Here is a 25,414-nt window from a genome sequence, read left to right on the forward strand (position 1 = left end):
GATACAGACTCTACTTTGTAAAAGGTACAGGAATAGTTTCTTTCATCTGGAAAATATAATACAAAATGTTTTTTTTTATAAGCATAAGAGTATCATAAAGTTCAGGAAAAATAGCCCATATTTCAATAGCCTCTGTTAACTAAAATAAAAATCATCTAAATCCATCTCCATAAAGACTAATGGAAGTGATAGAAGTTTGGTTCAACCTCCTCAGTTTACAGTGGCCTGCAACTGAATCTGATGTGTACATCAATTTTAACTTAATCTAAGAGAATATCCTTGTAATTAAACAACCTTGTCTCAGCCAATCATAGTCAAGCTCCAGCCATCTTAGCCTGAATTAGTTACTGTTTTACTAGTAATAAATAGAGTTATAGTATGAAGGTGTAGTCCTTGCTTTGCCAAAACTAAGCTGTGTCACTGTGAGTATAAAATGTAAGCTGAGATGCCTTAGACAGCATAGGCACACAGTAAATGTTTGTTCACATAAACACACACAGGAGTGCTGGTTGACTGATCTGTTTACAGTGGAGGGATCTTTCTAGTGAAGTTTCTCCCCAGATAATTCTGTTTTTATTTTAATTGAAGAGTGGTTATTAAAGCTAATTGACTATCTGTATTTAAAGGAAGCCATCCCCACCTTCCATCAACCCTAAATCCTGAGTGGCAATCAATGTTTAGAGGTTTATACCTGTACTCAGGGCTTTAAAAGAAGTCAAAAACAAGATTAAGGCATCTGTTTGTCACATATGTTCTGAAGCTTTTCTTTAATGAATCCAACTCAGACAGGTCACGAATGAGTACCATAAAAAAATCACCTCAACAGAAACTTAAGTGAAATATGAGAAGACATATTAGAGTGTTGTATTGGAAGAAGGACTATTCAAGATTATTATTTTTAAAAAAGTAATTCAACACAATTTGTTATTGAAATGAAAGCAAAAATATAAGTACTTGGTGTTATATAAATACATGTTCAGTATGGACATATTAGATACATTAATACTGAAAAGAGAGATGGTAAAAGATATTTTAAGGCCAAAACACCAACATGAGACAAAGGAAATTCTTTATAAGAGATTTTGAAGTCATTTTAAAATACATAATTTTATTACATTTTAACATGCAATATCCTAAAAAAATCCAAAATTTATGATACTCATTTCTATGAAGTTTGCTGTGCTAGAAGAAATTAAAGAAACCATTAAATATTTAGGAATATTCAACATCAAAAGCTTTAAAATCTAACTGTATGTAGTAGCCTCTCAAAATGCTACAATCTGCCTATTTTAAAAAGTATTTTCTCTATAAAGAACCTCATCAGCTATACAAAAATCTGTAGAGCTTGATACTGAAACTAATGCTGAGCTGCTCTTGAATTCACATTCTTAGCAAACCAATTACCTGAGTACACTGACACATTCCACACCCAATCACCATTTATTCAACGTCTTCCTATCCCTCCTCTTCATCTTCCTCTTTGAGTCAATTGGCTGCCCAGGACCCTTCTTCCCTGCTTCACTTTTGTTCTTAGCACGGTAGGCAGCAATATCCTTCTCATATCTCTCTTCCAGTTTAGCTGCTTTCTGCTCATAGGCCTTGCTTATCTTTAGCTTACTGTTCAGACCACATTTCACCCAAATTCTTTGCAGTATCACCAATGGAGGGGCCCCTGGTGCTCACTCTTGATCTTTGGGTGATTGATGTTCACAGAAAAATAAGGAGGCAGCTGGTGGTCTTTTCGGAGCATTGGGATCTTTTTTCTTCCCTTCTTATCACCTTTGGGAAAAATGTAATTTTTCATCTCCTGGTCGTAGTGACCTTTGTCACTTTCTGCGGTCTTCAAACTTCGACTTTTCCTTAGCAGACATAGTCTTCCATCTCTCTGAACACTTCGAAGAGGGGATGCTCCTTGTGTTCTTCCCAGCAGGTCTACAGGAAGAAGGCATACAAGGGCATCTTGCCTTGCGTGGGGGTGGGGGGAGGTCCCACTGTGCCAAACACCTCCTTAGAATCCCTCCAAGCAGCCAGGTTCCATGGAGACAGAGGCAACCCCGGAGTCCAGAGTGAACTTCTTAAATCTTAAAGCATAATATGCATTTAAAATGTAAGAGTAGTCAACAACTTTAATAAGTCAATTATGTTAAAACATGGATATGAAAAAGATGATTTAATAATGGACAAGGAAGTAAATCTGTGCTAATTTCACTTGTTTATTAAAATGTCACAAAATTAATTCATTTTTTCTCTCCATTAGGTAAAAAGAGCTGGTGAGGGAAGAAATGCATTACTGCTAATTTAAAATTAGATAATTCCATAGATATATTCATTCTAAAAACATATCCATTATCTAAAAATGGCATGTCAAATAGTATAAAAATATGTGAGAGATCCATTCATCTACTGAGGGGCATCTGGGTTGGTTCCAGCTCTTAGCTATTGTGACTAATGCTGCAATAAAAATAATTGTGCTGGTAACTTTACTATGGCCTTGTTTGTGATCCTTGGGGTAAATGCCCAGAAGTGGGTTTACTGGGTCATAAGGGAGATCTGTAGGCTTTTGAGGAACCTCCATACTGCTTTCCAAAGTGGTAAAACAAGTTTACAATCCCACCAACAATGTAGTAGGGTTCCCTGTTGGCCACATCCCCTCCAACATCTATTGTTATTAGAGTTCTTGATTATAGCCATTCTAACTGGAGTGAGGTAGAATCTCAATGTTGCTGTGATTTGCATTTCTTTTATGGCCAGAGAAGTTGAGCATTTCTTCATGTGTCTATTGGCCATTCTTATTTCCTCTTCAGAGAACATGACTGGATCAAGAAAATGTGGTATGTATATGTACAATGGAATTCTATGCTTCCATGAGAAAGAATGACACCACTCCATTTGTAAGAAAATGAAAATACTTGGGAAAAATCATATTAAGTGAAGTAAGCCAGACCCAAAGAACCATAGGTCCTTTAGTTTCCCTTATCTGCAATAATTATATATCTAGTACACATCTAGAATAATCTTACAGATGAGCATAATAGCTGAATTGCTATGTACATATAACCATATAAGATGATGCCAAGCAAAATGAAATCCAAGACAAGGACACAAGTGGTTTTTCTTTGGTGTTGTTTTTAAAGAACTATGTGATTTTTTTGTTACTTTTGTATGTTCTTTCCCCTATGGTATATCCTCTGTTGTCACTATATTTGATTTTGGTACCCTGGTATTGTATATACATTTATCTGAATTAGGGAAGGGAGGAGAACAATAGAATACTGAGACAAATGACAAGGTGGGGGTGAACCAATGCTACAGTGACATACACAGACAATATGTTGAAAATGATCTGTACAACCTTCAGTGGGGAGACGGTTGGTGGGGAGGGAAAGTAGGAGAAAAATGAGAGAAGGGGTAACAAGTTTGACAAGAAATGTACTTATTACCTTACTTGTGTAACTTTAACCACTCTATACATCACCTTGACAATAAGAGAAAGTTCAAAAATATGTGGTAGACAGAAATTTTAATTTTTAAAAGAGGATACCTTTATACATAAGGTTTAAATGTGAGATTCAAATACTAATATTTTAAGAAATTGTTGTCCTAAACCTCACTAGCATTTTCTTTCAGGCAATTGACCATATATGACTGTGTGTGTGCGTGTGCATGCACATGCATGCGCATGTATGTGCACATTGTATTACTACTATTTTATAACAATTAATATTGAATTTTAAAAGATATGAGCATAAAATCTATATGCAAATATCTTCATCTGAGAATATACAAGTGGCTACATACAGCTTGTCTAATGTTTGTTTTACACAGAATACCCAACACATTGTTCATGAAGAGATATTGTCAGTCCAAGTGTTCCTGGTTCCAGATTACATTTTTAGAAGTAATATTTGTATGTTTTCCTCAAAATTACTATTACTATGTTGATGGCTCTTTCCATATACTGTGTCATCATTTTATTTTTAATAGATCCATTTTAGTAAATCAATTTAATAGAACTTGAGAGTATTTGTGTATTTCAATATGTCCATTTCAATAGTTTTTATTTTTCTGTATAGTCAAGTTCTAATTGGAGAGGCAGTATTTGGGTCATTCTTGAATATGGCTCCATATTCCTCTGTCTAAAACTCCCAGAAGCAGACTCATCTTGTTGCCTTCACTCTCACCTAAATATGCGATGCACCCAGTCTTCAACTGCGAAATCCAGTGGGTACATGCCTCAGCCACTAGACCAGGGTCCTCTAGGACCACAGAGAAGCACTGACCCCTCCCAACTTGTCCCACAGGATTCACTCTATGGTGACTTATTGCATCTATTATTCTTTATTTACATATGAGTAAAAGTTCTTACCTATATCAAAGTAATTTCTCACTTCATTTCATTATATCAAAACAGGGCAATTTAGACTTCAGCTCCTTTTGTGTATTGTATTTAATACAGCAATATCTAGCAAAAACATCAACTATAACAACTGAAACAAACCCTGCTGTTAAATTTACAACTTGATTATAGTAAGCTTTTCTCAATGATAAAATTTTTTAGAGATGTTGATAGATTGTTCCTGGTTGTCAGAGGGAAGGCAAGATAAAGCTAGAACTTAGGGAAGATGAAAAGTATGATGATAGGGAATACTGGTTTGGCCTGAGAGACTTGAATGAATACTCAATATTCACAACAAATATTCATTGGATGATTCCTAAGAAGCAAGCATTGTATAGTTTAAAGAAGTATCTATACTTACCTGTTAGTTGTACATACATTCTTTTCTCTAGGGTGAGAGAGCAAGAGCTCAATATTTACAGCCTAGTAGGATAAGCACTGTGATAGTATTTGATTGAATGATGAAGGGAAGAAAATAATCCTGAGAGAAAGGTTCTGAAAGACCTTTGAAAAATCAGCTAACAGTGACTTTTGAACTGGTCTCAAAACAAAAGCAACAGTAAGTAAGGGAGGAGATCATTCAATACAATGAGAGCATGAATCCAAGAGTGGAGCAATTATTCTTTATTATAAAGAATAATTAAAGAGTTGAAGATAGTTCCATATGGATGGAGGCAGGGGTACCCTACCTACAGGAGAGTGGGAGGGAGAAAGGAGAATGAAACCTGGAAGAACAGAAGCATGATTTCAATAGATTGAGGAAGAATTAGAAACCATGGACTTGGACCATCCTTTCAGGAAGCTTTGCCAACAAGAAAGCATGTATAATTTTTTCTACTTATTTCCATTTCCATACTAATGAAGCAATGTCATTCTTTCTGATGGAAGCATAGAATTAAGCAAAGTAAGCCAGACCCAAAGAAACATAGGTTGCATGGTTTCCCTCATTGTTATTAATTAGAATTTGCCCATAAATCTGTAAGTAAACACCATGGAGAGTAAAAGAAAAAAAATTAAAGGTGGATATTCCTAGGAGAGGATCACAAGGGCTCAATAGCTATGTGCATATTATATAAAATGATGCTTAATGAAATGAACTCCAAGAAGTGGAATCAAGAGTGTTTTTTTGCTTTACTTTTTGAAATTATTTTTTCTTCAGTTTTCTTGCCCTTTGTCACTGTTTCTGATTTCTGTACCTTTTGCCTTGTATGTAATTATATTAGGTGTGGGGAAGGGGAGGGAAAGCAAAGAATTGGTTGGACAAAGGGTCAACTAGTTCAGCAGTGATAGTTACTAGACATTATGTTGGAAATGAACTACACAATTTGCAGGGGAAGGGTGAGGGAGGAAAAAGCTGGGAGAAATGAGGGAGGGGGTGACACTGCTCAAAAAGATGTACTCAACACTTGACTTATATAACTTATATAACTATGGGTTATAGTATATAGTATAGTGTACATCACTTTGACAATAAAAATAATTTTTTAATTTAATTTTATTGTAAAGATGCTGTGCAGAATGGTTATAGTTACATGAGTAAGGTAATGAGTACATTTCTTGTCAAACACTGTTACTCCTTCCTTTGTTTTATTCCTATTATCACTTCCCTCCCTCACCTCCCCTATTCTCCCCTGCCCCCAAGAAGTTGTAAAGTTCATTTCCTACATAGTGTCTCGTGAGGATCATTGTTGCAATGGGTCATCCTGTGTCCTTGTTTCAACATTTTATTATTCCCCTTCCCCTCCCCAAATTATATAATTGTATATACAAGATGCAGGACACCAAAATCAAATACAGTGACAACAGCGGATATACAATAGGGGAAGAACATACCCCATATCTTGGGGTTTATTTTATTTAGCATCATCTTATATGGTCATATGTACATAGCATTTGAGCTTTTCTGCTTTTCTGGTAAGATTATCCTAGATGTACACTAGTTATTGAAAATAAGGGAAACCAGAGGACCTATGTTTCTTTGGACCTGGTTTACTTCACTTACTATGATTTTTTCCAAATCTTTGCATTTCCTAACAAATGTAGTAGTGTCAATCTTTCTGATGGAAGCATAGAATTCCATTGCATATACAGACCACATTTTCTTGATATATTCATCTACTGAGGTACATCTGGGTTGATTCCATATCTTAGCTATGGTGAATAATGCTACAATAAACATAGATGTGCTGGTAGCTTTAGTATGGCCTTGCTTGTGGTCTATTGGGTAAATGCCCAGGAGATGGATTGCTGGGTCATATGGGGCTCTATGTATAGTTTTTTTGAAGAAACTCCATAGTGCTTTCCAAAGTGGTTGAACAAGTTTTCACTCCCACCAACAGTTCAACAGGCCACATCCCCTCCTGCATCTGTTTTTATTACATTTCTTTATTATATCCATTCTAACTGGAGTAAGGAGGAATATCAAGGTTATTTTGATTTGCATTTCTTTTATGGCCAGAGAAGCTGAGCATTTCTTCATGTGTCTATTGGCCATTCTTATTTCCTCTTCAGAGAAGACTCTCTTTAAGTTTTTAGCCACTTATTAATGAGGTCGTTGTTTCTTTGGGAATTTGTTTTTGGGGGATTTAAGTTTTTGAGTTCTAAGTATATTTTAGATATGAGGTTGTGTGACTAGTGAAGATCTTCCCCCAATCTGTGGGCTTTCTATGATTATCTCAATAGATCCAGAAAAAGCAGTTGAAAAGATCCAACACTCCTTTATGGTGAAAGCTCTAGAGAAGATAAGAATCCATGCAACATTGCTCAATATAATGAAGGCTGTGTATGACAAACCTACAGCTAGCATTATACTTAGTGGCCAAAAGCTAAAGCCATTTCCTCTAAATTCAGGAACGAGACAAGGATGTCCACTCTCTCCACTTCTCTTCAATTTAGTATTATAGCAAAAGCAATAAGACAAGATACAAGCATAAAGGAGATCCAAATAGGGAAAGATGAAGTAAAACTCTTCCTCTTTGCAGATGACATGATCTTATATTTAAAGAACCCCATGGATTTCATTCTCAAGTTACTGGATCAGATCCAAAACTTTGGCAATGTAGCAGGGTATAAAATTAATCCTAAAAAAATCAATGGTTTTTCTGTATGCCAACAATGAGAAAAGTGTGGCTGAAATCGGGAAAGCAACTCCTTTTGTAATAGCCCCCCCAAAAAATAAAATACCTAGGAATTAACTAAAGAAGTGAAGGCCGTTTATAATGGAAACTTTAAAAACCTAAAAAATGTTATTAAAGTAAAACTAAGGAAGTGGACAAACCTCACATGCTCCTGGATTAGGAGGATAACATCATGATAATAGCAATACTGACAAAGGCTATCTAGAGATTCAATGCAATACCTATTAATATCCCAACTTTGTTTTTCAATGAAATAGAAGAAGCAATCCAAAACTTCATATTGAACAATAAAAGATGATGAATAGGAAAAACAATCCTTAGTAGTAAGAACAGTGCTAAAGCAATATCAATACCAAACTTCAAACTCTACTACAAAGCCATAATAATCAAAACAGCTTGGTACTGGCACAAGAACAGACCTGGGGACAGAATAGAACTGAAGACCCAAAAAGGAACCCACAGACCTACTGCTACCTAATCTTTGATAAGGGAGCCAAATAATAGAATGGAAGAAAGACAGCCTTTTCAGTAAATGGCAAAATCGGTTAATCACTTGTAGAAAACTAAGATCCTTATATATCACCCTGCACCAGAATCAACTCCAAATAGATCAAAGACCTCAAAGTAAAAGCAGACACCTGAAAACATTACAGAAAGGAATGGGAGAAACCCTAGGTCTCCTTGGCACAGGCCGAAATTTTCTTAATGAAGACCCCAAAACAGAACAAATCAAAGAAAGGTTGGACAAATGGGATTGCATGAAACTGCAGAGCTTCTGCATGGCAAAGGACAGAGCTAGCAAGATCAATAGAAAGCCCACAGATAAGGATTCTTTAAAAAAATAGAAAGCATGTATAACCTTCCTCAACAGGCAGCTTCTCAGGTGGTTTCCAATGGACTTTAACTCCTGTTCTTAGCATCTTTCCTTTAACATGGTCTGGCTCACTAGAGATTTGTTTTTCCTATGTAAGATATAATACAAGTAGTGAGGTAACAACTCTGAGTTTGGGTCACTATAAGATTGCAGCCTGTCATGCTTATTCTCTGTGAACTACTTCCATTCTTGCTGCAGAGGAAACTGTTGGCCATACGAGGAAAGGTGTAATAGAGAGACTGGGATGCTAGCAATGCCAACCTCCTTCCTATAGGAAGAGAAGGAGCTTAAGAAGAGATTTCTCTGAAAACCTCAGATGAGACTTGGTTGTAAACTCCAGTGTAATATAACCTTAAGATTTTAATCAGTATGGAAAAGTCATGGCCAACTCTCAAGATGAGGTGTGATTTAATTGATCTTTCAGTGAACGCCAATGTAAGCAAAATCAGAAAGGACTGGAGGTGGCAGAACAGTGAAGAGACAAAATATAGAGCGTGACTTGGTTGAGATGTTGCAGTTGGTAGAAAATATACAAATTAAATTGGTAGGAAATGAATCCTTTTTTCTTCTGGGCTTCCAAAGCACTTGTTTCTGTCTTAATTATAGTATTTATCCAAATTGTATTACACTTTTTTTCTGTTCTTCTGTTTTCCTTCCCTGCAGTTATAGCTCTTTCTGAACACGTGCTCTCTTTTCATACTTGAATTCCCCAGGGCACAATCTGAGTCTGACACAAGCAGACATTCAACAAAATGCTGTCAAATGAATAAATGAATAAGAGACTGTTTGAATATTTAAGACATACAGTGGATAGGTCTTCTACCAGAGGACTGAGCAGGAATGGAGGGAAGGAAGATCACCAGAACGGGTAAGAGAGAATCATCACTAGAATATGGTCACTGATTGAAGAAAAAAGACCCCAATATCGTGTCAGTATCTAGCCAACATAATGCATTTGAAAGAGAAGGCATTCATTAATATAACTAGAGTCTATAGATTCCCTATCCAGGAATCTCACCACCCCTTTTCATTTTACCAGCTGATACCCATTGGGATCTAGAAGTGAAGTGGAGGATAGTAGTGGTGGAGGATCAGGAAGAACAAGACATGATTATCTCATTTTATAATACAAGAGGAATCACATTTTATATAGATAGATAGATAGACAGATAGATAGATAGATAGATAGTCAATAACAAGCCCAATAATCAAAGAGAGAAAAAACAAAATGCTTAAATAATGATACAGGTTGACCCATTGTAACCAGGATATATACAAAACACTATGTTGAAAACAAACATTACAACTTTGGCGGGGAGGGGGTGTATTTGTGGAGGTGGGAGGGAAGGGATGGTAGGGCAAAAACAAAGGAGGATGCAACAATGCTCAATAGAAAATATACTCATTATCTTGATCATGTAACTGTAACCCCTCTGTACAACATTTTTACAATAAAAAATGTACAAAAATATTTAAGATGCAGGAAAGTGATGGAACTTACCTAAGCTTATGAATGAATTGGCATAATTTTAAAGGATGCTTCTAATTTTCTTATTCTTTTTTTATTCTATTCTGTTTGATTAGTTGATGTTTTGAGGCAAAGTATTGTTATGTATCCCAATCTAATCTTGCACTCACAATTTTCCTGCATCAGCCTTCCAGGTTCTAGGACTACAAATGCATTCCACTTCTCCAATGATGATGCTTCTAACTTTAAAGGTATCTAAGTTTTAACATAAATCCTACTCACCTTGCAAACAACTGTATTTTGTCAAGAACATCTGTTATTTTTAGAATACCTTCAAAGTGTATTTGCACAGAACATCCATGTGTGGGTCAATAAGAATTTTGTGATCAATCTATTTCAAGAGAAATAAGACAATCAATTGTCTGAATCTCAAAGCAGAAACAGAGGCAAAGATTATAAATCTAGGCAGAGTGAACTGTGTATCAGAACATTCCAAAAGAATATGGTATTGATAAACTTCATAAAAATTTAATACCAACATATTCTGGCACTAATGAAATAGCTCATAATTGAGGATTAAAAACTATTAATATAGCCTTCTAAGAAGATGAAATATAAATGTGTAGATATTTGTTAGAAATTATTTTGTTTATGCATTTCTGGGTTAGATCAAAGTACCAAGGTTATAATGATCCCATGGAAAAACTAGTGATTCATGATGGGCTTATGTCCACTCCTACGATTTAGCTCATGAACTGAGTTCTATTTCCAAGATCTTAGCTCTGCCAAGCATTGGCCTCAATAAACTGAATCTAAATGGAGAAGTTTCTAGCTTTCCTGTGTCACCCAGAAATGCTTTATGGTGAGAAGGCAAGCTGAAGTAAATCCAGATGCTTCTCCATCTTTCTACTAATCCATAGCCTAAGTCACCTGTTGCTACCTACCAATTTGCTAACCTAGGACAGCTGAGGGCTAGGACTTTGCCTTCATGTTAGGGTTAGTGTGTAAGAAATGTTGAATGGAAAAGATGACTATCACTCTTGGACACAGTTTCTTATGATCATCCTGGAAGATAACCTGTCTAACCTCTGAATGTATCTTTGCATCAACCCAAATCTAATGGCTTTAATTTCTGTACAGAACATAGAAATGACTTGAAAAGAATGAGTGTAATAAATAAGCATTTTTAGAACAAGAAGACCTCAAGCACAGAGTCTGTGGCTAAGTGGAATGCCTCTTTTCCATTGTTCCATGCTGTGACCAGCATCAAACCCACTTTCCAGCTACAAAATTAGATAAATACTGTTCCATTTTCTCGTGCCTCCTAAAAGACATAACAGAACACTGTACATCAATGACCAAAAAAGGTTGCCATAAAAATGACTTTGAAATAATTGAATGTGTATCCATGTGTTTTCCTTATGCTAATGAATGTAAACGTATACAAGGAGAATGGGTGATGTGTATGAATTCCTTCTAGTTAGATTATTGGGTCGAAAATAATGGTGAAGTTGGCTCAAGCCTATAATCCTAGCTACTCAGGAGGCTGAGATTCAGTCTAGGCAGAAAAGTCCAAGAGACTACAACTTCAAAATTGTAAGCAATTTTGAAAAAAATAAAGCTAGGCTGAATCATGGTTCAAATGGCAGAGTGCCAGCCAAGCAAGTACAGAATGAAGAACAAGGCTCTGAGTTCCATCCTGGTATGGGGGGGGGGGAATCTCATGTTTATCATGTATTAAAACATATTCATACTTTAATATTAATGACCATGAGCTTCAACAGCCAGTTTATCCATTCCCATTAGGTTTGTTTCAAAAAGTCTGGTTCCCTAATGAGAGAAATGTTCTTTGAGACTGGGCCAACACTCATAGAATGAACAGCCCAAATGGAAAACTTCATGCCAGTGATTGAAATACCAATACAGCCTCTTATAAAGAATCATACTGACTTCACGAGTTCAATCAAAGAAGTCATCCCAAGATTTTGCATCTCTTTCTTGGACTATTTGATGAAAGAAAGGTTAAAGTTGGTACATGGCTTTAACTGTGATAGAAGAGAAGTTACTATTTATTTTGCCTGACAAGAAAAATCAATAATGTTTCTCTTTTTTCTTTCTCTCTCTCTCTCTCTCTGGCTTAAGAAATAAAGTCCATATATAAAAACTTTCCTGTGATTTATGGGCTGGTTTATGACATTAGGAAAGTAATTTGGTCTGCTCTGATCCAAGTGGCAAATGAGAACTCAGGCCTTAAGAAAGGACTTCTCTCTGGTATCTTTAAATCCAATTTTCTTATGACCTTTATCTACAGTTGCAAGGAAACTGTCTTTATTGGGGTAGTAAGTTTTCTGAATTCCAGGTGAGAGACAGGACGTGTAGAATGATGTGTATACATGAATGCTCACTGCCCCTGGCTGTTATTTTTACATCAAAATAGAAAAAGAAAAGCTCAAGGCCTGCAATTTTTTTAGGGTAGAATATGGGGCATTAAAGAAGATTTAAGGAAGTAGAAAAACCTTCCATGCTCCTGGATTGGAGGATTAACATAGTGAACATAGCAATACTATCAAAACCATCTACAAATTCAATACAATATTAATCAATATCTCAACAACATTCTTTAATGAAATAGAAAGAACAATCCAAAAATTCATATGGAATAATAGAAGACTCTGAATAGCAAACCAATTCTTAGCAGGAAGAACAGTGCTAGAGGAATATCAATACCAAACTTCAAACTCTATTATAAAGCTGTAGGTATAAAAACATCTTGGTACTGGCACATGAACAGGCCTGAGTATCAATGAAATAGAATAAAAGACTCAGAAATGATAACCTATGGCCACCTAATCTTTGATAAGAGAGTCAAAGTCATCAGATAGAAGAAAGACAGGAAGGGATAGAGGAAACACTAGGGCTCGTTGGCACAGGTTGCAAGTCCCTAAATAAAAATCCAGAAATACAACAAATCAAAGAATTGCTAGACAAATGGGATCTCATTAAACTGCAGAGCTTCTGCAAGTCAAAGGACATAGCTAGCAAGATAAATAGAAAGCCCACAGACTGGGAGAAGATCTTAACGAGCTATACAACAGACAAGGGCTTCATATCTAAAATACACTTAAAGCTTAAAAAACTAAATCCCCCCAAAAACAAATCTTCAAAGAAACAACCACCCTATTAATAAATGGGCTAAAGAATTAAAGGAGAGGAAATAAGAATGTCCAATAGACACATGAAGAAATGTTCAACATCTCTGGCCCTAAAAAAAAACAACATTGAGATTCTACCTCACCCCAGGTAGAATGGCAATTTTCAAGAAAGCAAATAATAACAGTGCTGGTGGGAATGTGGCCAAGAGGGAACACTACTACAGTATTGGTAGGAATATAAACTGATTCAACCACTCTGGAAAGCACTATGGAGGTTCTTCAAAAGACTAAATATAGAGCTCCCCTATGACCCAGCAAACCCACTCCTGGGCATTTACCAAATAAGGCCACACTAAAGCTATAAGCACAACTATGTTCATTGCAACATTATTTTCCGTATCTGAGATATGAAATCAACCCAGATGGCCCTACATAGAAGAATGGATCAAGAAAATGTGGTATATATTTAAAATGGAATTCTATGCTTCCATCAGAAAAAATAACATCTCTCCATTTGTAAGGAAATGGGAAGACTTGGAAAAAATCATATAAGTGAAACAAGCCAGACCCAAAGAAACATAGGCTCCGTGGTTATCCTCATTTGTAATTAGTATATGTCTAGGATAGTCCTAGCAGAGGCTCACAATAGCCCAATAGCTATGTATATATAAACATCTAAAATGAAGCTAATTGCAGTGAACTCCATGATACAGAAACAAGAAGGTTTTTTTGTGGTGGTTGTTTTCCTTTTTTCCCTTAGTGTACTGTTTGGAGTTATTTATTTTATGCTTTGTATTTCCTCCTCTGATTTATTCCCCATGGTCACTGTTTCTGATTTTGGTACCATTTGTCTTGTAGAGAAATCTATATGATTTGGTGAGGAAGGAGAATCACAGAAACAGTGAGACAAAGGATGAACCAGTGCAACAGTGACATTCATTAAATACTATGTTGGAAATGAACTTTACAACTGAGGTAGGGTGGAAAGGGGAGAGTTGTGGAGGAGGGAAAGTGGGGGAAAATAGGGAGGGGTAACAGGGTTTGAAAAGAAATGTACTCATTAACTTAATGTGTAACTGTAACCCTTTTATACATCACTTTTACAATAAAAACAAACAAACAAAATAAAAGAATATGGGGCATGAAGGACAGAATTCTCTAATTTCTGGTCTTCTAAGATATTTAAAGCTCCTTCTTGAAGCTACATTAGTAGCTATGTTAGTACCTCTTCCAACTAAGATATTACAAGGAACAATAAAAAAATTCTTTGTTTTAATATAAGTGTTAAGCTGGGCGCTGGTGGCTCACGCCTGTAATCCTAGCTACTCAGGAGGCTGAGATCTGAGGATCGCGGTTCAAAGCCAGCCCGGGCAAGAAAGACCATGAGACTCCTATCTCCAACAAACCACCAGAAAACCGGAAGTGGCGCTGTAGCTCAAGTAGTAGAGCGCTCACCTTGAGCTGAAGAGCTGAGGGACAGCGCCCAGGCCCAGAGTTCAAGCCCCACGACAGACAAAAAAATAATAATAATAATAATATATGTGCTAGTCTTGGACCAAGAAAAATGAAATGTCAGCCAATGAGTGAAAGCAAATCTCAATCTCAGACAAAAAAAATTTTGCTTTTATTTTTTTAGTTTTTGCTGATACTAAAGTTTGAATTCAGAGCTTTAAGCCTGCTGGGCTTGCTTTCTCAGCTAGCATTCTACTGCTTGAGCCATGCCTCCAGCATGGTTTTTTCTGGGTATTTTGGAAATCGAGTCTTCAGATTTTTCTGGCTTGGCTATTCACAAACCATGATCCTCAAATCTCAATCTCCTGGGTAGCTAGGATTACAGGTGTGGACCACCAGCACTTGGCTTAAAAATAGTTTTTATTTTGTTTATCCAAATTGGAAAATTTTTTGCAATAAGCTAACTGGCTGGAAACTACACACACCAATGGAAGAAAGAACCACACAAAGCCAAGTTAAGAAAACACACCTTCTAGTACTAGATGTCAGTCTGTTTTTGTTATAGACTCTCAGTGGCCGAATGGGTGGGTTTTGTCTTCTTTTGGATTTGTGACTTATTCTGTTTTTATGCTATACATCATAGAGAACTGTCCTTGTCTCTACTGCTGTAGGTCAAGTTTCTGCCGAACTGAAACTTTCCTCACCCTGTACCTGTGTCTGGGGGCATAAATGCCAAAAGAGTCTTCGTTTGATTGGTTTTTGTTTTTGTTTTCCAGTACTGCAGTTTGAACTCAGGCTTTGTACTTTCTAGGTAGATGGTCTATCACTTGACTCAAGACTTTAGCCAGTTTTGTTTTGGTTATTTTTTGAAATAGGGTCTCAATGTTTTGCTTTGACAGGCCTCAGATCATGTTTCTTCTACTTATATCTTTTGTGTCATTTGGATTATGGACATGCCTTCCTAAATTTAGATTATTTGCTGAGACAGAGCCTAATTTTTGCCTACCTGGCCTTGTACCAAGAAGTAGCCTCTTGTGCTCTGCCTACTGAGTAGCTTGAGTTCTTGTTTGATCTTCAGTTCCCTTTAACTTACAGTTATTATTTTTCTCTTGGAGCAATCATGGAAGTACTTCACATTTGCTTTTTCTTTTAAAATGATCCTTAAGTACCTGTACAAAAATGATTTCAATTCAACATGTCAGTTTGTGACTACAAAAAAAAATGCATCTCAATCAATGTCACCCCTTTCATTATTCTCCCTCACCTCTCCCAAACCCATTCTACCTCCTTATCTGATTCCATTGTTATTTTTTTGCTAGTCCTGGGGTTTGAACTCAGGGCTTTGACATTGTCCCTGAGCTTTTGTGTTCAAGGCTAGCTCTCTAGAACTTGAACTATAACTCCACTTCCAGATTTTGGGTGGTTGATTGAAGAGTCTCATGCATTTTCTTGCCTAGGTTGGCTTTGAACTATGATCTGAAGCCTACTGAGTCACTAGGATTATGGATGTGAGCTTCCACTGCCTATTCTGATTCTATTGAATACTATGCCATGGAGAAGATAAGGAAAAGAACACGTAAGTTTTGAATCTAAGAATTCCTAAAGGATTATATGACCTTGAATTATTATTATTTAAACAAAGCTTCTCCATAACAACAAATACATAATCAATCACAAAACATACACACATGAAAAGCCAGATACCACTGGCTTTGACTGGGTATGATTTTTCATTTTATCAGTAAGAATAAGCTGTCCAAGCAACATGCCTAGTTTATTACACATCCAAACCATTTTTCAAGCTTTTGTGTCATTATCAATGTGTCAAACACAATCTGCTGCATTGTCAAGATTACATAAGAGAAACATAATTCTGTCTCTAATACCTGAACTGGTAATTTATACCACATGCTTTCTTTGAAAATATTCCTGAAGTTTGATTAAAATACAGAATCACATTTGCAGGCCTGAATACAGAGTAACCTGAAGAAATTAAGAAAAGAAAAATATATATCCTTACAATGCTGCTCTCCATTTTATGGAGACTGAGAAGATATAGGAGAGAGTTAATGGGAAAGTGCAACAGAATCACTGAAGTCTTCATGGCATGACAGATTGCACTAAAAAATAAAGAATTCCATTGTGTGTGGCAGGGGGAGGAAAATGTAAGGATCTTCCTTCATAAGGCATTTACTTCTCTTTTTTTGTGAATAGTATCAGTAACAAAGGCAGGGTTTCTCAACAGACATCCATGAGCAATCTACATCAGAATAACCAATTAAATATCTACAAAGTAGATTTTTGTTCTATGCCCTAACTTCAGAGCATAGGAAGTCATTTCCCTTATAGGTAGAACCTCAAATGTGTATGCAAAACAAATTTCTCCTGTAATATGAACTCACATAAATGCTTGATCTAAGTAATAATGGCAATTGAGTTTTTCTCCATTCTAACTTCAGTAAGAAACCCTTATTACTTACCAGGACCATTACCTGTCCTCCTTCCTGACATCTCCAAGTGTATATTTATTTCCCCATCCTACCATCATAGCAGCCACAGCCTCTTAGGAGGTGAGTCATCTCTTTGATTCCACTTCCTAAGGACTCCTCATGACTTCTCTTCCCATTCAAAACGGAATCCAAAGAGAATTCCACAGTCTTGAAGACCCTGCCTTCAGTAGACTGCCCACTTCTTTACCACAAATTCCCTCCCTTTGTCATAGGAGCCCGTGTCCATTTTTCCTTTAGAGAGAAAAGACATTCCTCCTTACAGTTCTTCACACTTACTATTCCCTCTTTCTGGGAAAACTCTTTCCTGAGTTATGCCTGAAGTTTCACTCTTCCAAAGAAATACTCACTCAAATAAATATTCCATGTTCTGAGCAGCCTCTATGGAAAGCAACCTCCAAGATGGTGTCTACAGTGTCCCATCTCTTAGTTTTCCCAGTCCTTTGGCATAATTTACACCTGACCAATAGAAGACATGAAGGATGTCACTTGCATGATTAGGTTTTTATAAAATATTACTTCCGTCTTGCTGGAAGACTTTCCCTCTCATTGGCCCTAATAAGAGAAGCTGCCTTGTTGGAGAGGCCCATTTAGCAAGAAACAGACAACACTTCTGGCTAGTAGTGAATATGGCCTGAAGCCTTTAGTCTAACGGCTACCAGGGGTCAACAGCAACATTAGGAAACGTAGAAGTGGATTTTCCTCCAGATGAGCCTTCTGATGAGAACTCTGCCCTAATTAAGCCCTTAATTGTATCATCAATGATTCTGAAGCTGAGCCATGCTCAGATTTTTGATTCACGGGAACTCTGAAAAAATTAATGGGTAACTAAAATTTTGGGTTAAGTAGATATCAATATCTGTATCGTGTTCTGCTGAACCTGTATCTCCCTTCCTCCCTCATTCCACATACCATTTCCTTCTTATTCAGGAGCCAGGGGAAGTGTGTTTGTATCCCCTTCTCCAATAAAGTGGAAGCATGAAGAAATCTAAAAGAAGTAACTGTTAGGATCTCATGGTCAAGGGACAATCATAGAGCCCCATTCTGTACTCTTCGATCCACCTTTCACCAGATCATCCTAGCGCCACCTGAACTTACCATTTAGCAAGTTTTACAATGGCAGTAACAATTCTTACTATGTGCAAAATCATTTTCAGAGATCTCCCAAGGTCATAGATGTGAATTTCTGCAGAAAACACTGAGTTTAGCATAAAAGAAGAACCATACTCATGAATCAGAGTTACATCAGGCAGATTCTGGAAATTCCCTTAAACTTTGATCATGCTACTTATAAATAACAGGCAATAATGGCCTTTTGAAAGAGCAGATTCATATTTTAAATGTCACTAAGCCAGGACATTTCTTCTTTCCCTCCCTTTTAATGCACACTTCAATAATAGGGTGGCACTTTTAGGGGACTTGGTATCTAGATAAGAGCAGTGGAGCAATGCACAAATTCTATTATGCCAACAAATTGGTCCTGCTTGACTGAGAATAGTTCAATTAATATTTATTTGAAATATAAAATTATTATTTGGGGATAGACTCTGCTCTCTATATGAATTGCCCTTTAAATCATATTATACAGAAGGATTCTTTATATTTTATCATTATACTCTTGTCCCTACAGAGCCTAGGTAGATTATAAACCTTTTTCAAATCATTTTCTTTGTTACTGTTTTTCCCAGAGAAACTATACTGAATGGGCTACCTTCTATATGCCATGCTCCATGCTAATAGCTTTCCATGCTATTCTACCAGCCTGGATAGAGAAGTATGATTATCTATAACCAGCACAAGGTTATAGAGCAGGTAGGTACTATGTTGAGCAGTTCTTAAGCCCAAGTCACATGATTCCAAAGCCTATATAATCTTTATGCTCTTTGATTCTCCTAAACCTGGTTACTTATATTGGGCTGCACAATTTGAAGGTTGTCTTCAGTATTGGAGCAGAACTAAGACTGTCTTTTATAATATTTTGCTTCTATCCTACCTGTAAATTCCTTACAGTGTTTTGGGTAAATATCTATGACCTTCCACATTACCAAAACTTATTTTTAAAGATTTCCATTTGAAAAGTTTATTTTATATAAAATGCTTTCTTGTCTCCTATGTATTTAAAATCTCTAAGTTTCATGGACCTCCATGCAAGCTCTTAGAATTGCTTTTTTTCCCATCTCATTCAGTGTTTTCTGCAAGTCCATATTCACTGCACTTTTCTTGAGCCACCATCACAGATCACCCATATGCCTGTCATGCTAGTATTCTTCATCTCTTTTTTCTCTTTTCCTTTTTGTATGTTTTTATGTGATGGGAGGTGAGGGTTTGCCTGGGGATTCAACTCAGGACCTGGGTGCTGTCCCTGAGCTTTATTGCTTAAGGCTAGTGTTCTATCACCTGAGCCACAGCTCCACTTCTGGCTTTTTGCTGGCTAATTGGCAATGATAATCTCACAGAATTCCCTACCAAAAGCTGGCTTTGAACTGCAATTCTCAAATCTCAGACACCTGGATAGCTAGAATTACAGGCATGAGCCACCAGCCCTCACCTTTTCACTGATTTATCACCTCTAGAAAATAGGTAGTCTTCACAAGGATTGCTGTCTCCTGTGGGAGGAGAGCTGGTTTCATAGTATTTAGTCCATTATGCAAGGAGGGTTTACATCACAGTGGCCAGGAAGAGAAGAGAGAGAGAAGAGGACAAAGAGCAGGGAGAAGAAGGGAGAGGGAAAGAGGAAAAAGTGTCTGTCTTTCTGCAATTGCACAACATCTTAATTCTCCGTCTACTTATTTATGAAATGAGGATAAGCGCGGTGTTGTGGAAAATACACCACTAAGAAGCAAGCAGCACTTGGAGAGTGGCAGAACTCAGATGCATTGTGCCAGCATGCCCAGAGCAGTTTCTGCTCTTAAGTCTGAGCCCTTATCAACACGAGTACAAGCCTTTTATAGAGCACAATTGTATCTCAATGGTTAGTTTCTTAAAAATTGCTTGCAGTCTTTTCCTTACCAGATTTAATTAGTTCTGATGAGGGATAGTTTTCCTTATCAAAGGCATAAGATACAGATTAACTCAGATAGTTTTGTCACAATAACTAGCACAAAGTAGGCCCTGGATCACTATTAACTACTTTTTCAAAAAGAATGAAAAAGAAGAAAAGCAGAGGATCAAGAAAACCTTGTCTCTGCACAGATATGAGTGGCCCCATGGGATGGGGAGGCTTCTAGAGATAGAAAACTTCCAGTCCCTTATCAGAGGCTGGAAGAGAAGCCTAAGGTTATTAATACTAATAAATTACCAATGTTAGGCTAATGCTAATATCAATACTGATAGTAATTTATTTGTATCCTTATGAGACTTATAGATATTTGAGTTACTTGAACATAGTATGAAAAGTTCATTTTCTATGTTTAAAATAGCCAGCCGGGCACTGGTGACTCACACCTATAATCCTAGCAACTCAGAAGGCTGAAATCTGTGGATCATGGTTCAAAGATAACCCAGGCAGAAAAGTCAATGAGACTCATCCCCAATAAACTACCAAATATCCAGAAGTAGAGCTATGGCTCAAGAGGTAGAGTGCTAGCCTTGAGCAAAAGAAGCTCAGAGACTGAGCCCTGACCCTAAGTTCAAATCTCAGGACTGGCAAAGAAAAACAAAAAAAGAAAACACACAAAGAAAAAATCCTAGTGGTTAGAATTCAATATGATTGATTTTAAGCAGATCACATATTCTGATGGATACATTCATATAACTTATAATTAGTATAGATTTTATGATGTTTCCCTGGCCATTGCGATGTACCTAAAAATCTGTTGTTTCCTTAAGTGACTCTTTCTGGTGGCAATTTTCAGAACATTGTAAAACTATTCCACTGCACTCCAATTCAGGGAATTTATGATTCTGACTCAGAAGAGTCTCACCTTCCAAGTACCCTTGGTGTTGACATGGAAGTCATTTTCACTTTCAGCATCCAACTGGCTGTATCTGCAGGAAAATAAATAGAAAACCTGAAAAAAGACAAATCTTAGTCTTCAACTCTCCATTTCCAATCATCTCAATAGATGTTAGTTCTGTTCGATCTGTTTGAGGTGAAGTGTCTCCCTAAGCCATATGTTCAACAGCTGGGTTCCAGCAGAAGGCGATACTAATAGTGCTGGAACTCTGAGGAGGTAGAGCTTAGAGTTAGGAAGTCAGGTCATGAGGGTGTGGTCTTTAAGGGACTATTGAGATGCTGGCTTCTATCTCTTTTGTTTTTTTTTTTCTGTTTCTTGCTGCCATGAGGTGACCCGTGTGGTTCCACCACACTGCTCCCTCCATCCCCTTCATATTCTGCTTCACTGTAAGCCCCCAAAACCATAGAGGCAACTGAGCATGGATTAAAACCTCTCAGAGCACAAAACCTTTCCTCCTTTTAAGTGTTTATTGCAAATATTTTATCATAACAAAGTCAAAGTGGTAACTAACAAAGGTTCTCTTCTTTATTTCCATAAAGTTTGTTAAACTTGATGCCTCCTTTGGATTTTCAGGTCTAAGTGAAGAATGACAAATAGGGTGAGGTTAGAGGGCAAATGTAGTATTTTGTCATAGTTGTCAACCAAGAAAAAGTTTCTGTGATTATTTGCGCCCACCGCCCCCCCCCCACACACACATATACACAGATTCAGGGGAAAACAATGCAGAGTGTAAATAAAAGACCTAAATTAGGAACAGAGGAGTCAGGTATCACATACCTGCTAATCATGTCCTATCTTAACATTGTACCCAGCCCTGGAAGGACCTCTTCCTTCTAATCAAGCTGAATGATGTAATGCAAACAAAGGAAATACTAGTCTAGCTTTGAATTTTTCTAAGGAAAAATTCACTAAAATAACATCCGTCTTATTACTCACCAAGATCTCCACACATAGGTGATTTTTAGCCATGTTCTAAAATATTGAAAGGTTTGAGTCTCTTGTTCTGCAGCTAATCCAAAATGGTACCCTGTGGTTAACTGTATTATAAACTAGCCAGAACACCAAACTCTACATCAAACATGATGAAAATGTGATTGATAAAAATAAGCGTACCAGAAGTCATTAGCAGGACAGTATGATACAGGATGGTTGAAAATAGTTAGATTGAGGATACCAAAAAATCCTTTCAGGCTTCAAATTTTCTATGCCTGGACCATGGCTTTAAGATTTTTTAATATTCCTCATAGTCATGACTTCATGTGGAAATTATCTTTATGAAATAGAATTTTTCTATAGTCATGCTACAGTCTCCAGCCTCACACAAAATTATCTCACTGGGAGGCATGAAACTATCTACATTGCCCATCAAATTTCTCAAGAAATCCACTGGTTGTTCAGGAATACACTGCTGTTTCTATATGTGGAGTCTTCCTCTCAAGCATGAAGATTAAATACAGAGTCTATGTTTATTGTCTGTTGAAGGGAGAGTAAAGGTAGTACTGGAGATTGAAATCATGGGCACCATTTTCCTTCTAGGGAAGTACTCCATCTATTTAGTTGTAACCCAATACTTTTGTTTTGTTTTTTAGTTTTTCAAATAGAGTCTCATGCTTTTTACCCAAGGCCACCTCAGTCAATAATTTACTTAACTCTGCCTCCCTAATAGCTGGGATTACAAGTGTATGCCATTATGCCTGGCTTGTTTTTGAAATAGAATTCTGACAACTCTTCCTGAGGCTGGCCTCCAATCCTCCTATCCCTGCTTCCAAAGTAACTAGGATTATATATGTGAACCCAGCAAGCCCATTTCTCCATCATCTTTTCAGACACACTTAGAGATAAAGAAATAGAAATGAAAACCCTCAAGAACAAATAGATACAGAGACCGAACAAACAAGAAAATATGGATATTTCCAACAGTTATGATTGGCAGCTATCTCCCAATGTCAAGAAAACAATAATCTAAATCTACAATGGGAGAAACCAACAAAGCAAATTGATGTTCACCATAGGGCCCTCTTAAATGGTCTGGAGGTTGAGGTAATACATGCTTCTCAAAGGTGAAGTCAGGAGACTGGGGACAAAAGAATGAGTTTCAAGATATTCTGCATAGTCTAAAAGGAAATGTGACCTCCTCTTGTGCAATAAACTTTTCTCAAATCTGCCCTAGCCTAGAAGTCTACTCTGGAAGATTGAAATTGGAATAATAGGGTTTTGCTCATAAAAGAGATATGGGAGGCCCAGGCCAAGGGGTTGTATTAGAAATAGACAAGAAATGCAAATGTTGACCTTGTGAACTGTGAGGCATTCAGCAACTTGAAACACTCAGCATCTAAAAAGCTAGCATCTGCCTCTTAGGCAATAAATTGGAAAAAAAACAACTGATCTATTCATTGGAAAGAATCTACAGAGACACAGAAAATAGGAAGGCCATAACTAGTTACCCCTACACTGAAACTCAGCAGTTGAGAAGGCCTTGCTAGAAACAAAGCATATTTTATGTATGTTCTAAACATAATCACTAGAAAGTCTCTAATTTTTATGTTATAGAACAAAATTGGCTAAAAAAGAAAGCGAAGAACTCTAAGATAGCAAGTAAACAGAAAGAATTAAACTATCACATTTTTAGAACTTTACAAAAATGGACTAAAGAAAATTTTAAAAGAATTATTCAAAGATAAAAATATGATGCAGAAATTTACATAAAAATTCAAAGGAGGTCGCTTGGATAACAATTTCCAGAGCCCGGGAGGGGCTCCCTGGAATTTCAGAACTAACAGAGAAAGGTCCAAATGGCAGGATACTTCCAGATACAGAAAATGAAAAGGGATGCAAAGCTGGTTCAATATATGCAAATCAATTAATATAATTCATCACATCAACAGGAGCAAGGAAAAGAGCCACATGGTTATCTCAATAGATGCAGAAAATGCATTTGACAAGATTCAACACCCCTTTATGATGAAGGTCCTGGAAAAATTAGGAATCCATGGAACATTCCTCAGTATAATAAAGGCTGTATATGACAAGCATTATACTTAATGGTGAAAAACTAAAGCCATTTCCTCCTAACTCAGGAATGAGACAAGGATGTCCACTCTCTCCACTTCTCTTCAACCTAGTATTAGAATGCCTAGCAACAGCAATAAGACAAGATACAAACATAAAGGGGATCCAAATAGGGAAAGAAGAAGTAAAACTCTCCCTCTTTGCAGATGACATGATCTTGTATTTAAAGAATCCCACAGACTCCAATCCCAAATTACTCAAGCTGATTCAAAACTTTGGCAAAGTACCAGGGTATAAAATTAACACTCAAAAATCAATGACTTTTCTGTAGGCCAACAATGAGAAAAGTGTGCCTGAAATTAGGAAAGCAACTCCATCCATAATAGACCTACAAAAAATAAAATATCTAGGAATTAACTTAACCAAAGAAGTGAAGGACCTCTATAATGAAAATTTTAAAAACTTGAAAAAGGAAATCAAAACAGAACTTAGGAAGTGGCAAAAACTCCCGTGCTCCTGGATTGGCAAGATTAACATCGTGAAAATGGCAATACTTCCCAAGGCTATCTACAAATTCAATGTGATACCTATCAATATTCCAACCTCATTCTTCAAGGAAATAGAAGAGGCAATCCAAAAATTCATATGGAACAATAAAAGACCCCGAATAGCAAAAACGATCCTCAACAGAAAAAACAGTGCGGGAGGAATATCAATACCAAATTTCAAACTCTACTATAAAGACATAGTAATCAAAACAGCTTGGTACTGGCACAAGAACAGATCTCAGGACCAATGGAATAGAATTGAAAACCCAGAAATGAACCTACAAACCTACAGCTATCTAATCTTCAATAAGGGGACTAAAAAAATAGAATGGAAGAAAGACATCCTCTTCAGTAAATGGTGCTGGCAAAATTGGTTAACTACTTGTAGAAAACTAAAGCTTGATCCTTATATACCACCCTGCACCAGAATCAACTCCGAATGCATCAAAGACCTTGGAGTCAAAGCAGACACTCTGAAAACATTACAGAATGGAATAGGAGAAACCCTAGGTCTCCTTATCACAGGCAGAAAATTTCTTAATAGAGATTCAGAAACACAACAAATCAAAGTAAGATTGGACAAATGGGATTGCATGAAGTTGCAGAGCTTCTGCATGGGAAAGGACATAGCTAGCAAGATCAATAGAAAGCCTACGGATTGGGAGAAGATCTTCACTAGCCATACGATGGACAAGGGTCTCATATCTAAAATATACTTGGAACTCAAAAAATTAAATCCACCAAAAGCAAATCCTCAAAGAAACAACTGCCCAATAAATAAGTGGGCTAAAGACTTAAAGAGAAACTTCTCTGAAGAGGAAAGAAGGATGTCCAATAGACACATGAAGAAATGCTCAACCTTCCTAGCCATAAAAGAAATGCAAATCAAAACAACATTGAGATATCACCTCACCC

General features: G+C 36.9%; 1 pseudogene; it reads right to left on the reverse strand.

Moving 5' to 3' along the window:
• Window positions 1-1,433: 1,433 nt before the first annotated feature.
• On the reverse strand, window positions 1,434-21,730 carry LOC138814318 (high mobility group protein B2-like; annotated as a pseudogene).
• Between the last annotated feature and the right edge of the window lie 3,684 nt (window positions 21,731-25,414).

The sequence above is a fragment of the Dipodomys merriami genome, unplaced genomic scaffold (assembly GCF_024711535.1).
Source record: "Dipodomys merriami isolate MVZ:Mamm:240054 unplaced genomic scaffold, mDipMer1.0.p SCAF_6, whole genome shotgun sequence".
In the NCBI taxonomy this organism is placed as follows: domain Eukaryota; kingdom Metazoa; phylum Chordata; class Mammalia; order Rodentia; family Heteromyidae; genus Dipodomys; species Dipodomys merriami.